This window comes from Psittacula echo (genome assembly GCF_963264785.1).
Source record: "Psittacula echo genome assembly, chromosome: 5".
Taxonomy (NCBI): Eukaryota; Metazoa; Chordata; class Aves; order Psittaciformes; family Psittacidae; genus Psittacula; species Psittacula echo.
Window position 1 is genome coordinate 88,799,834 of NC_137739.1, and position 14,901 is coordinate 88,814,734.

A 14,901-nucleotide genomic window follows, 5' to 3' on the forward strand; every position below is an offset into this window, starting at 1 on the left:
CCTAGTCCCGCATTCCACTTCTCATTTTCAATAGGATATTCAGTCCTTTTTAGGGCTGTTCAGTTTGGACAGCTAGAAACTCCACAAATATGGTTTTGGAAAGCTAGTGTGAGTGAGCAGAGCTTGATTATTTAAGGATAAAAGTTATTTAAAGATCTGTTTTAGATGCTCTATCTGTCCTACCAGGTATTTTTAACTTCTGTCTTGTATCCACATCCTGTGTTTAAGCAAAACCAAGCTGAGTGTGATCTGGTTTTGCCCTGTCTCTGTTGCTATAGTTTTTGTTGTTGTTGTTGTCTTAAAGCAGCTTTTCTCCAGAGTTAGATTCCTGAGCTCATTTCTTAGCAGTTTTGGAAACAGTAAATATGTTGTACTTTGTCTAAAGCTAAAATAACTGTTAAGAATACTGACATGATTGAGTTCAATCATAGAATTGTATCAGATAAAAAAAAAAACAACTTAGAAATGACCTACTTCAACTATGCAGGCTGAAATTAGTGAATTGGTGACAACATTGACAAAGGCATACAGACAGTCAGAGGTTTTTCTTGTTACTGTTTTCCTATTGAACCGTGTTCCTTAGCCTTATGTGCTGTGTATGTCCTGACTTTACAGCTGCTCCTGTAAGACTTGTATTGAAGTTGGAATCCCTTGCAGTCCTCCAATTACTGAAATACTTCACTTGTTTCAGGGAAATTCCTGTAATGAGCCCTTGGATCTGTACAGTTACCTCCACAGCCAGGAAACTGGCACAACACTGGCACTACTGTACATCACATGGGCAGAAGTACCGAAGGCTAGAGGAAGCTTTAAGAAAGCAGATCTGATACTCCAGGAAGGCCTTCAGCGCAAGGCTGAGCCTTTGGACAGGCTCCAGTCCCATCACAGGTAAGCTTGCAGCTAAAGGGAAGAAGTTTTACCTGCTTCCATGGATCCCTGGTGCAGTGAAGTTGATGCTGACTTCTCCAGTATCAGGCAGTTTCAGACCTGTGTTTCTAGTCGAACAGTACTGGGGCTTGAGGAAACTCCTGATGAAGAAGAGACAGGTCTCGTGGGAGCTGCAGAAATCTCAAGGAACCTCACTGGCAGATCTAAAAGGCAGGGGGAAGCAAAAAGTGAGAACCCCAATCAGCTGTGTAGGAGATGCACTTAAAGGTATATTCAGTTGCTGAAGCAAGATATTATTGGGAGAGTTGTGTCTCTTTGTGGGATTTGCACTTGAGTGTGATAGTTAATTTGCATAAATCTTTTTGTTCATAGCCACAAACCAAACCAGAAGCTTCCAGACTCCAGCTTCTCAGCAGCTTTCCAGCAATCCAGGTTTTGCTGTGTTTGATGAAAATTCAGCTTCTGAGATTCCTGTTCTGACACCACAGCCGTGGACAGCACTTCCAGCACCGAGGGCCAAGGGGAATGAATTGAGTGCAGGACCTTTGAACTCTGGCAGGGTAAGGAGTCTCCAAATGGACTGGCAAAAAAGAGGAAGATGTAAGCTAATGACTTCTGGTCCCTGAGACAAAAGTCATCTTTCTCCTTTGCCTGGGGTTTGTGTCTATTTGTAAGTGCAGGTCTTCCTAGCTTCTTCCTGAAGAGTCCCTGGCGATGTGTAACCTATTCAAGCTTAGCAAGCTGATCTTGCTCGAGTAAGTTTAAAAACCTCTCTAGGGTTTTTAAATCAAGAAGTTATAATTCTTGGTAACAAAATAATGGTTGGTGGAGATGGTCTGCATGTCTGGAGGGAGGACAAGAAATAAATGTAAGAGGGAAGACATTAGCGAAAGAAAGGGAGAGAAGCCAGCCACTAGTTAATTCTGGAAGAAGGAAGAGTTAAATTGGCATCTAAAATACAACCCGAAGGAAGAATTTGTTGCCTCTTTGTATGAATTTCATGGGCTGCTTCCCACTGCTGCCATATGTTCAGCCATTTCTGGGGAAAAAAGAAGCAGGGCTTTATCATGGGTCATGGTTACTTGGGAAGCCAAATGCCCTAATTCTGAACATCCCCTGCTTCCTCTGGATTTTCTTGCTGAGCATGATGTAGTACAGTGTGGAATATTCCTTTGGTCCCTTGGGCTCAGCTGTCCAAGCTGTGTCCCCTCCCAGCTTGTGCAACAACTGCCTCCTGCTGGGATAGTAGCATGGAGACCAAAAGACCAACACCAGTGGGTTATCAACACTGTTTTGGTCAAAAATCCAAACCATAGCACCATAACAGCTACTGTGAAGAAAACTTAGGTAATTATTCTAGTCCAGGCTAGTACACAAAGCTGCATCTGGTTCATCTCCAAGTTTTATACACAGTATAAAACAGTAGTATAGAATTATAAAATGGTTAGGATTGGAAGGGACCTTAAAGCCCATCCAGTTCAAACCCCCTGCTGCAGGCAGGGACACCTTCCACTGGAGCAGCTTGCTCCAAGCCCCTGTGTCCAACCTGGCCTTGAGCACTGCCAGGGATGGGGCAGCCACAGCTTCTCTGGGCACCCTGTGCCAGCGCCTCAGCACCCTCACAGGGAAGAGCTTCTGCCTAAGAGCTCATCTCAATCTCCTGTCTGTCAGGTTAAAGGCCCTTGTCAAGAGCTCCTCTCCAGATTTCTTGTAGGCCCCTTTAGATATTGGAAGACTGTTACAAGGCCTCCCTGGAGCCCTCTCCAGGCTGAACAAGCCCAGTGCTCTCAGTCTGTCTCCAGAGCAGAGGTGCTACAGCCCTTGCAGGTCTTCATGGCCCTATGCTTTACTATGTGTTAGTTTTGGTTTATTTTTTTCCCCCTTTATTTGCTACCCAGTCTTGAGCAGAGTATCCTCCAAGCAAGTGTACTTCAGTTTGTCATTGCTAGATAGTGTTTAAACCCTGGTTTTCTTATAGCTTGCAAATAGCAAGTGAAAGTTAAACAATTAAAGCTTTTCCTTTTTCCCAACTTCATCAGTTGGGCTAATAAAGCATGTTCTCCTCTCTCTCTCTTCATTCCCCACTTCCAAAACAATGCCTTAGTAGAAAACACTTGAAATAATGCAATACAAAGCATGAATTTAATAGAACTTATGTAACTGCTTATGCATGTCTTAGTTGCAGCATAATTAAAGTCTCTTCTGAAAGGTGTATATGGCAAAGAGTAAAATTATGCTTTTTAACTACACTAAGCAGAAGAACTGCCTTTTTTTTTCATGCAAGTGAAGTAAGTACAATTAAAAATGGCTGAAGATGACCCAAGCTTTAACAACCTACGGAGAGTTATCACAGTGTTCTTTGAACCGTGTTGCATGGCTTGGGATTCTGTCACGCTGGAACTGAAATACAGTTTTGTTTCTACAGCCAGCAGAGACAAATGAACTTTCACCTCCTTTGGGACTGCAAGCATTTACTTCTTTGAGTGCAACAGAAGCTGGGGAGAAAGAGCCTCAGCTGCAAAGGTAATACAGGATTTTCTTTGCCAGCAATGAGTATTTGTGGTTCTGAATAATTATGAGTAACATGGGTCATGAGCAGCCCATTTCTACAGACAGAATGGAATACACCCCTCAGCATCAGCCTGTAACCAGGATCAGTAATCTGTCTTTATGTGTTGTTCTGTTATTTCTGTGAAGGAGCTTAACGCCTTCCAAGTAGCATTGTCAGCTTGGGTTGCCTTTTACGGAGTTGACTTCTGTTTTATGAGGATGTGTGAAATACAAGCAGCAACTTTGTGTATCTTTCACAGTGAATTGGAGGACTCTGAAGATGCTCAGCTCCAGAAACCATCTTGTTCTGAGGTGTCGGGTCGCCGCTGTGTCGGGTCGCCGCTGTGTCGGGTCGCCGCTGTGTCGGGTCGCCGCTGTGTCGGGTCGCCGCTGTGTCGGGTCGCCGCTGTGTCGGGTCGCCGCTGTGTCGGGTCGCCGCTGTGTCGGGTCGCCGCTGTGTCGGGTCGCCGCTGTGTCGGGTCGCCGCTGTGTCGGGTCGCCGCTGTGTCGGGTCGCCGCTGTGTCGGGTCGCCGCTGTGTCGGGTCGCCGCTGTGTCGGGTCGCCGCTGTGTCGGGTCGCCGCTGTGTCGGGTCGCCGCTGTGTCGGGTCGCCGCTGTGTCGGGTCGCCGCTGTGTCGGGTCGCCGCTGTGTCGGGTCGCCGCTGTGTCGGGTCGCCGCTGTGTCGGGTCGCCGCTGTGTCGGGTCGCCGCTGTGTCGGGTCGCCGCTGTGTCGGGTCGCCGCTGTGTCGGGTCGCCGCTGTGTCGGGTCGCCGCTGTGTCGGGTCGCCGCTGTGTCGGGTCGCCGCTGTGTCGGGTCGCCGCTGTGTCGGGTCGCCGCTGTGTCGGGTCGCCGCTGTGTCGGGTCGCCGCTGTGTCGGGTCGCCGCTGTGTCGGGTCGCCGCTGTGTCGGGTCGCCGCTGTGTCGGGTCGCCGCTGTGTCGGGTCGCCGCTGTGTCGGGTCGCCGCTGTGTCGGGTCGCCGCTGTGTCGGGTCGCCGCTGTGTCGGGTCGCCGCTGTGTCGGGTCGCCGCTGTGTCGGGTCGCCGCTGTGTCGGGTCGCCGCTGTGTCGGGTCGCCGCTGTGTCGGGTCGCCGCTGTGTCGGGTCGCCGCTGTGTCGGGTCGCCGCTGTGTCGGGTCGCCGCTGTGTCGGGTCGCCGCTGTGTCGGGTCGCCGCTGTGTCGGGTCGCCGCTGTGTCGGGTCGCCGCTGTGTCGGGTCGCCGCTGTGTCGGGTCGCCGCTGTGTCGGGTCGCCGCTGTGTCGGGTCGCCGCTGTGTCGGGTCGCCGCTGTGTCGGGTCGCCGCTGTGTCGGGTCGCCGCTGTGTCGGGTCGCCGCTGTGTCGGGTCGCCGCTGTGTCGGGTCGCCGCTGTGTCGGGTCGCCGCTGTGTCGGGTCGCCGCTGTGTCGGGTCGCCGCTGTGTCGGGTCGCCGCTGTGTCGGGTCGCCGCTGTGTCGGGTCGCCGCTGTGTCGGGTCGCCGCTGTGTCGGGTCGCCGCTGTGTCGGGTCGCCGCTGTGTCGGGTCGCCGCTGTGTCGGGTCGCCGCTGTGTCGGGTCGCCGCTGTGTCGGGTCGCCGCTGTGTCGGGTCGCCGCTGTGTCGGGTCGCCGCTGTGTCGGGTCGCCGCTGTGTCGGGTCGCCGCTGTGTCGGGTCGCCGCTGTGTCGGGTCGCCGCTGTGTCGGGTCGCCGCTGTGTCGGGTCGCCGCTGTGTCGGGTCGCCGCTGTGTCGGGTCGCCGCTGTGTCGGGTCGCCGCTGTGTCGGGTCGCCGCTGTGTCGGGTCGCCGCTGTGTCGGGTCGCCGCTGTGTCGGGTCGCCGCTGTGTCGGGTCGCCGCTGTGTCGGGTCGCCGCTGTGTCGGGTCGCCGCTGTGTCGGGTCGCCGCTGTGTCGGGTCGCCGCTGTGTCGGGTCGCCGCTGTGTCGGGTCGCCGCTGTGTCGGGTCGCCGCTGTGTCGGGTCGCCGCTGTGTCGGGTCGCCGCTGTGTCGGGTCGCCGCTGTGTCGGGTCGCCGCTGTGTCGGGTCGCCGCTGTGTCGGGTCGCCGCTGTGTCGGGTCGCCGCTGTGTCGGGTCGCCGCTGTGTCGGGTCGCCGCTGTGTCGGGTCGCCGCTGTGTCGGGTCGCCGCTGTGTCGGGTCGCCGCTGTGTCGGGTCGCCGCTGTGTCGGGTCGCCGCTGTGTCGGGTCGCCGCTGTGTCGGGTCGCCGCTGTGTCGGGTCGCCGCTGTGTCGGGTCGCCGCTGTGTCGGGTCGCCGCTGTGTCGGGTCGCCGCTGTGTCGGGTCGCCGCTGTGTCGGGTCGCCGCTGTGTCGGGTCGCCGCTGTGTCGGGTCGCCGCTGTGTCGGGTCGCCGCTGTGTCGGGTCGCCGCTGTGTCGGGTCGCCGCTGTGTCGGGTCGCCGCTGTGTCGGGTCGCCGCTGTGTCGGGTCGCCGCTGTGTCGGGTCGCCGCTGTGTCGGGTCGCCGCTGTGTCGGGTCGCCGCTGTGTCGGGTCGCCGCTGTGTCGGGTCGCCGCTGTGTCGGGTCGCCGCTGTGTCGGGTCGCCGCTGTGTCGGGTCGCCGCTGTGTCGGGTCGCCGCTGTGTCGGGTCGCCGCTGTGTCGGGTCGCCGCTGTGTCGGGTCGCCGCTGTGTCGGGTCGCCGCTGTGTCGGGTCGCCGCTGTGTCGGGTCGCCGCTGTGTCGGGTCGCCGCTGTGTCGGGTCGCCGCTGTGTCGGGTCGCCGCTGTGTCGGGTCGCCGCTGTGTCGGGTCGCCGCTGTGTCGGGTCGCCGCTGTGTCGGGTCGCCGCTGTGTCGGGTCGCCGCTGTGTCGGGTCGCCGCTGTGTCGGGTCGCCGCTGTGTCGGGTCGCCGCTGTGTCGGGTCGCCGCTGTGTCGGGTCGCCGCTGTGTCGGGTCGCCGCTGTGTCGGGTCGCCGCTGTGTCGGGTCGCCGCTGTGTCGGGTCGCCGCTGTGTCGGGTCGCCGCTGTGTCGGGTCGCCGCTGTGTCGGGTCGCCGCTGTGTCGGGTCGCCGCTGTGTCGGGTCGCCGCTGTGTCGGGTCGCCGCTGTGTCGGGTCGCCGCTGTGTCGGGTCGCCGCTGTGTCGGGTCGCCGCTGTGTCGGGTCGCCGCTGTGTCGGGTCGCCGCTGTGTCGGGTCGCCGCTGTGTCGGGTCGCCGCTGTGTCGGGTCGCCGCTGTGTCGGGTCGCCGCTGTGTCGGGTCGCCGCTGTGTCGGGTCGCCGCTGTGTCGGGTCGCCGCTGTGTCGGGTCGCCGCTGTGTCGGGTCGCCGCTGTGTCGGGTCGCCGCTGTGTCGGGTCGCCGCTGTGTCGGGTCGCCGCTGTGTCGGGTCGCCGCTGTGTCGGGTCGCCGCTGTGTCGGGTCGCCGCTGTGTCGGGTCGCCGCTGTGTCGGGTCGCCGCTGTGTCGGGTCGCCGCTGTGTCGGGTCGCCGCTGTGTCGGGTCGCCGCTGTGTCGGGTCGCCGCTGTGTCGGGTCGCCGCTGTGTCGGGTCGCCGCTGTGTCGGGTCGCCGCTGTGTCGGGTCGCCGCTGTGTCGGGTCGCCGCTGTGTCGGGTCGCCGCTGTGTCGGGTCGCCGCTGTGTCGGGTCGCCGCTGTGTCGGGTCGCCGCTGTGTCGGGTCGCCGCTGTGTCGGGTCGCCGCTGTGTCGGGTCGCCGCTGTGTCGGGTCGCCGCTGTGTCGGGTCGCCGCTGTGTCGGGTCGCCGCTGTGTCGGGTCGCCGCTGTGTCGGGTCGCCGCTGTGTCGGGTCGCCGCTGTGTCGGGTCGCCGCTGTGTCGGGTCGCCGCTGTGTCGGGTCGCCGCTGTGTCGGGTCGCCGCTGTGTCGGGTCGCCGCTGTGTCGGGTCGCCGCTGTGTCGGGTCGCCGCTGTGTCGGGTCGCCGCTGTGTCGGGTCGCCGCTGTGTCGGGTCGCCGCTGTGTCGGGTCGCCGCTGTGTCGGGTCGCCGCTGTGTCGGGTCGCCGCTGTGTCGGGTCGCCGCTGTGTCGGGTCGCCGCTGTGTCGGGTCGCCGCTGTGTCGGGTCGCCGCTGTGTCGGGTCGCCGCTGTGTCGGGTCGCCGCTGTGTCGGGTCGCCGCTGTGTCGGGTCGCCGCTGTGTCGGGTCGCCGCTGTGTCGGGTCGCCGCTGTGTCGGGTCGCCGCTGTGTCGGGTCGCCGCTGTGTCGGGTCGCCGCTGTGTCGGGTCGCCGCTGTGTCGGGTCGCCGCTGTGTCGGGTCGCCGCTGTGTCGGGTCGCCGCTGTGTCGGGTCGCCGCTGTCGCCAGTAAAAGTGAGCTTTCATCATACTTCGAGAACAAGATCTACAATGGGACTGTGTTTGTTGGTCTGGCCCTGAGAAGCTTTGTCTTTCAAGCTGATGATCCTTCAAGCCCCCAATGTGAACAGCAGTGGATGATGACTTCCCTGACGTAAGGATCTGAAAATGCACCCCATCCGTTCTCATTGCTTCAGGGATAGCATCAGAAAACATGAGGTAGGGGATGTGAGAATTGAAGACATGTCTTTTCTTCTCTTGTTCTGTATTACATTTCCCTGGGAATTCCACCTTGATCAGAACTGTTTCTGGTGTGATGTCATGTGAGGCTCTCCTGAAGTGTTCTGTACTAAACCCCTAGATACATGTAGGTGAGCTGATGCAATGCGAAACAGAATGCTGAGTAAAGCCTAGTGTTAGCCAATGAATGGGAATGAGTCCAGGCCTGCCTGAGGACTGGGTGAAGTGTTTCCTAGAAGAGTTTGTGGCAAGATCCCAGGAGGATGTGTCCTCCCTGCCAGGTCAAACAGAATAACCTGTGAACTGGCTTGGGAGGAGGAGCCGGCCCTAAGACAGAGGACTAGGAAGGACCTGCAGTACTGGGCAGGGAATTGTAACCTTCTCCCTGTGAAGACTCCTTTGGAGAGAGCCATTCTTGAGCAGTGCACTGGGAGAAGGGAAGGAAAGAGACTTCATGATCAGCCATTCCCCCCCCACTGAGTAAAGACAACGTTCTGGGTTTATTTCTGCAAGGGCTTCCGTAGCATGACTGAGGCTTAGTAGAAGCCTAACAGCCTAGATACAAAGGAAGAAATTGTGCAGCTCTCAGCACAGGTCTGGTTTCCATGTACATCCCCCTTTGGCACTGTTATAAAGGCAGTACTGGCCAGATTGACAAGGTTCCATGCACAGGTATGTTTTGCTTAGGCAAATCCTAGAGGTACCAACAAAAGCGGGGTGAGAGTCAGGGTTGTTCTGAAGGCAGCACTTTGAGGATATGTTCTTGAATTTTGAGCAGCAGAGTGAACCCACTTGAGTTCAGCCTTTCTCACCTCCTCAGTCCAGATTTATTTACTGCTCTGTACCCTTCCTCATACTTCAGGTGTGTTTGACAAGTCCTGCAAAGGCCTGCTAGGCAGGTGCTCCCAAAGCATAAACTGTGGTTTAATCATTCACTCTTCTGGCTTTTCAGAAAGTCAACCCAAATATTGAATACTACATATAAAACAGCACTGACTTCCCTGCAGCCAGAGATGGATTCATCCTGACAAATGTGGTGCTGGAGTCCCAAGAAACTGTAACCATTGAAGTAGGGCAGCTTTCTTCATGTCTTGCTGGGGTCATGGAAGGGAGGGGTAGTGTGGTGAGGAGACAGACAAGGTATGTTGTTCACAAAGGGCCCACCGTGTACCTTGGGAGTGAGCTGGAGATCTAGGAAGTCCCTAAGCTCTCTCTTTGCCATGTTCACACAGGCTCTTGGAAAAGACACGGTGAGCCTGCAGGAGGCGAGCACTGTGATTGTGGTGGAGGTCATGCGTGCCGCAGGTAGGTTGAGTGTCTCTTTGGTTTCTGCTTTGTGGAGATAACTGGAGAGTGTTTTCTTCTTCTGTGGGCAAACTGGCAAGGACAGGTCACCCACTGAAGTCTGTGGACCTGGCCTGAAACCAACCCCCTACCTACAGGAGGTTCTGCAGTGGCTATGAGAGAAAATAACATCCTTCTGATGCTGTCACCCCGTGCCTCAAGCAGCCTGCTGAGACTTTAAGTAGTGCTGTGTATTGTACTGTCTTGTTATTCTAAAGCTAAATCTGGGGTTATCTCCTGCTGTTCCATGGGTCAGAAAGAACCTCTCACTTCCAAGCTTCTTAGAAATAGTTCTTCTGTAGATCTTATAGATTAGTTAGATTTGAACTATTACTTTGGATTAAGGTGAGCCACTATCATGCGTTTTCACATCAGGATAGGCAATTAATGCCCTGACTCCAATGTTTTATACATGAATATGTGTGATTGAACTTCCCAGTTGGGTGTTCCCCTTCCATCACTCTTTCATCACCACCATTGTGGGGATTTCTGGAGGATAAAAATGTGGGATGGGGAGGAACAGTGAGGAGTGAGGTAAAGGACTGAAATTGGCAGCAACAGGAGAAAAGGGCCCTTCTGAAGGGATGCTTTAGGATTGCCCTGTCACTGGTGGCTCTGAGTGATGTTCCCAAGCCCATCACAGAATCCCAGCCTGGTTTGTGTTGGAATGGAGCTTAAAGCTCCTCCAGCTCCAACCCCTGCCACGGGCAGGGACCCCTTCCACTGGAGCAGCTTGCTCCAAGCCCCTGTGTCCAACCTGGCCTTGAACACTGCCAGGGATGGGGCAGCCACAGCTTCTCTGGGCACCCTGGGCCAGCGCCTCAGCACCCTCACAGGGAAGAGCTTCTGCCTTAACAGCTCATCTCAGTCTCCCCTTGGCAGGTTAAAGCCTTTATGGGGAACCTCCTTCTACAGCCAAACATGAAAGGAAAGTGCATGTCACACAGATTCCCACCAGAGATCAGCCAGATCCCCTGGCAGTGCACACTGGGAACAAACCCCCACAATCTGGGCATCATTTGGGGTTCCAACCCCTTCCAGAGCCACATCCTCCCCTTCCATTCTCTGTCCAGCAGCAAAACCATTCACAGGAGCTGCAGGACACGGTGCGATGCTGCGGATGAGCCCCCTCCATCCTCCTCCCTCTGTCAGCTCTGCCTCTCCCACCTCCTCATCTCCCTGCTCAATACCAGCCCTGCAGCCACAGCCCAGCTGACAGCGGGAGATGGATGGGACCGAGCCTGTGCCACAGGGCATGGGATATGTGTATTGGATGTGTAGGGATGTGATGGACACAAGGGGGTGCGTGCGGAGATGGTCTCTCCTTGCTTTGCATCAGTCCTGGTCCCAAATCCTTGCACTGCTCACACAGCCCCCGTGGCCACCCTGCAGCCCATGGGGGGCAGAGGGTCTCCTCTCCACTATGATGGCCATAGGAAGAATTTAAGCCCTGATCACAAAGAAGTGAAAGCTGAGTCCCAGTTTGATCCAGCTGCATGCAGAGCAGGGAGGGTTTTCAGCCCTTGTCCAGTGCCTCCATCACCAGGGTACCACCAGGGGCAGAAGCCATCAGCATCCCTATGAGAATGTCCCACGTTTCCTACAGAGCCGCAGCATCCTTCATCCTGCCCCATGGTGTGCAGTGAGGGGGTGGGGTTTGCATTTTGAAGCAGTCTGTGGGGCAGCCCCTTTGCTCTCTGCCCACTCCAACCTTTATCCCTGTGTCAGTGACCTCACTGCACACATCCCTTGTTCTGACAGCAACAGCTTCTCCCCATCCATCTCCTGCTGTCAGGGTGGGATAGACATGGAGATGGGAGGTGTGGGACAAGATGGGAGGTTCTGGGTGCCAGCACAGAGACAGGACCAGCATTTGGGATGGGTGCAGGGGGAGAGGGGTCCACCTTCCACATTTCTCTTCCCTATTCCAGAGCTTTGCAGGAGTTGCCACAACACTGTGGATGCTTCACCATCTCCTTGTGCTTTTCAATTTCAGGTGTTGATGGCTGAGCTGATGGTACCCAGAGGGGCTTTGACCAGGGGAGGGAGTCCGAGCAATCCCTATGTCCTTTCAATGAGATGTATGACATCACACCTTCCTTCCTTGTAAGGAAACCAAGAGGAGAAGGAACCTCAAACTTCATTTCAATTCACAGTCACCAACCTGGAGGAAGAAATTGTCCTCAATTAACCCAGGCTTCTTTTCCTCACAGGAAACACCAATCAGCTTCATTGAGTTACAATTTTTGTCACTGATAAAGATGTCTTTTTCTTGCAAGATTCTTCACCTTGTCCCTCAGCTGCAATAAAATTCCTCACTCTTACCTGCGAGTTCTTTCTTAAAACTGCTGGGGTGGAAGGGAAGAGGAAGTGTAGTTTTTCATTTGCTTGCTGAAAAAGAGTCAGAGGAAAGGTTTCAAAAGATTCATTGCATTTGTTTGTGCCTTTGAAAGAGAAGAAGCTGGTGGGAATCAAGCTCTCAAGCTGCCCCTTTGAATGTCAAGGGGAATCCTTCCCCAGGCTGCAGCTGGACAAGAGTTTGCACTTCAAAGAAGAAATTGTAGATAATGTAATTCGTAATAGAGGATGATGAACTGTGCTGAGACCACCCTGTGTTGAGGACAATTTGGGCACATCAAGGGCTCATCCCATTCATTCTAAGGGGTGTTTTACATTCATCTGAAGTGCCATTTACTTAAATGGTGAGATAAATGGAATTCCAGCTGGAGATTAGCATCCCACATCCCAGGTCCATGCCCAGCTCATGCTAAAACACACCAGAAAATCAAATGATGGATTTCTTATAAAAGTTAAGCATGTGTCTAGTTTCCATAGGTGAAAGACAATCCTGAACGCAGAATCGATGGTAACTGAGAGCTGTCTTGCTCTCAAAGAAGCCAAAATACACTGGTGTGAGAAATTATCTTTCCCTTACCTGTTGTGAGTGGGAATTAACTTATATTTGTCAAGTATATGGATGGTGAACAGCCTATTTTGTGTGCTGTGCCAAAGAGCAACTAGATAGGAGATGCTGTCTTAGGTCTGGGAAAAAAGTGGCTTCTATCTTTGTGAATGAATGAGCTAGAATCAATATAATTAAATGCTAAAGACCTTGGCACCACAGAGACCTTTGATATCAGATGATTCAAATGTGGCCCATATAGACCTGAGATTTAAGACTTCTGCTTAAGAGTAGAAAGAACTTGACCTTATCTAGCTAAAAATTAGTTAGCAAATCTCATCTTTAGGTAACTTTTCTGCCTTTATCCTTTAGATAAAAAAAGGGACAGAAATCACAGTGCAGGGCCTAACATAAACGAGAGAAATGCATCTTTCCTATTAAAATAATGTACTTCATTAATTATTATTATTACAATTCCTGTACTTCACAGGAGAAGGAAGAAACCCCTGAAAATTAGAATAATGGGATATAAAATACACCCAAGGCTCTGTCCAACCTGGCTTTAGCACCTCCAGGGATGGAGCATTCAAAACTTCCTTGCTCAATCCACTCCAATGCCTCACCACCCTCACAGTAAAGAACTTCCTCCTTATGTCCAATCTAAACTTGCCCTGTTTCAGTTTGAACCCGTTACCCCTTGTCCTGTCACTACAGTCCCTGATGAAGAGTCCCTCCCCAGCATCCTTGTAGCCCCCTTCAGACACTGGAAGCTGCTCTGAGGTCCCCACGCAGCCTTCTCTTCTCCAGGCTGAACAGCCCCAACTTTCTCAGCCTGTCTCCATACAGGAGGTGCTCCAGTCCCTGATCATCCTCGTGGCCTCCTCTGGACTTGTTCCAACAGTTCCATGTCCTTTTGATGTTGAGGACACCAGAACTGCACACAATGCTCCAAGTGAGGTCTCATGAGAGCATAGTAGAGGGGCAGGATCACCTCCTTCGACCTGCTGGTCACGCTCCTCTTGATGCAGCCCAGGATACGGTTGCTTTCTGGGCTGCGAGCGCACACTGCAGCCGGCTCATGGTCATTTTCTCATCGACCAACACCCCCAAGTCCTTCTCTGCAGGGCTGCTCTGAATCTCTTCTCTGCCCAACCTGTAGCCGTGCCTGGGATTGCTCCGACCCAGGTGTAGGACCTTGCACTTGGCATGGTTAAACTTCATCAGGTTGGCATCAGCCCACCTCACAAGCGTGTTGAGGTCCCTCTGGATGGCATCCCTTCCCTCCGGCGTATCAACCGAACCACACAGCTTGGTGTCATTGGCAAACTTGCTGAGGGCGCACTCAATCCCACTGTCCATGTCACCGACAAAGATGTTGAACCAGACTATTCCCAACACCGATCCTTGAGGGACACCACTCGTTACCAGTCTCCAGCTGGACATCGAGCCATTGACCACAACTGTTTGCGTGCAGCCATCCAGCCAGTTCTTTATCCACCTATGAAATTGATTTCTCTCCAATTTAGAGATGAGAATACAAAAATAAGATATAAAAATAAATTTTAAGAATGTAATATAATAAAAAATAAAATTAAAATAATAGTAAAATTAATAAGAATTAAAAACTATACAAATAAAATAGAATTTAAAATTAAAAACTAAACATAAAATGTAAACTAAGATACATTAACTTAGCTAAAATACAGACTAGACTAGAATGATAAATTAAAATAACATGAAATATAAAAAATAAACAAAGATTAAACTGAAACCTAAACCAAACCAAATCGAAATAAAATAATATAAAGCTTGTCTCACTGCATGGATCCCTTTCCCCTGGAGAGGGGCTTTGGACAAGGGCCTGTAGGGACCGGCCAAGGGGAATGGCTTTAACCTGCCCGAGGGGAGACTGAGATGAGCTCTTAGGCAGAAGCTCTTCCCTGTGAGGGTGCTGAGGCGCTGGCACAGGGTGCCCAGAGAAGCTGTGGCTGCCCCATCCCTGGCAGTGTTCAAGGCCAGGTTGGACACAGGGGCTTGGAGCAAGCTGCTCCAGTGGAAGGGGTCCCTGCTTATGGCAGGGAGTGAAGCTGGATGTGCTTTAAGGTTCCCTTCCAGGCCAAACCAGGCTGGGATTCTAGGATTCATCTCATTATCCTCGATATCTATATAAATACAGGCATGCATACAGATTTCCATTGCTGGGAGACAAACAGCCAATTCTGGGCTGTGATTCATGTGAGTTGCTTTACAGACTGGAGTTACAACAGACTGAATTACACACAGGGGTGCCTGTTTCTTATGGGTGGGAGGAAATACAGATTGGTTGAAAGATTTACTTGAGCAAGAACATTGTTTATCCCAACTTTAAAGTTGGTTACTTGTATTTTTTACCCTTCCTTTTAACCCTTCAGGATATCCACACTAATCTCCATTCTTTAACTTTTTGGTGAATTATGTAAAAAGTCTACTTTTGAATCAGCTTTAAGAGCTGGGAAATCCAACATTGATTGTTCAATAACAGCTGGAAGAGTTGATATTGACCCAAGATGTCATTAAGCTCTTTACGTTTGCACACCATCTGCAAAGGAACAGCAAAGACAAGGCTCAAATTGCCCAAAGGTTTCCAGGTAAATTGGCACCAACACTCACTGTGACATTCTGAAGGACCAAAAACCTTCAGCTTAATCTGCGATTTCACTTTCAGGAACCAAGGTTTGAGTGGAAAAACCTTATTTACAAGTGCCACA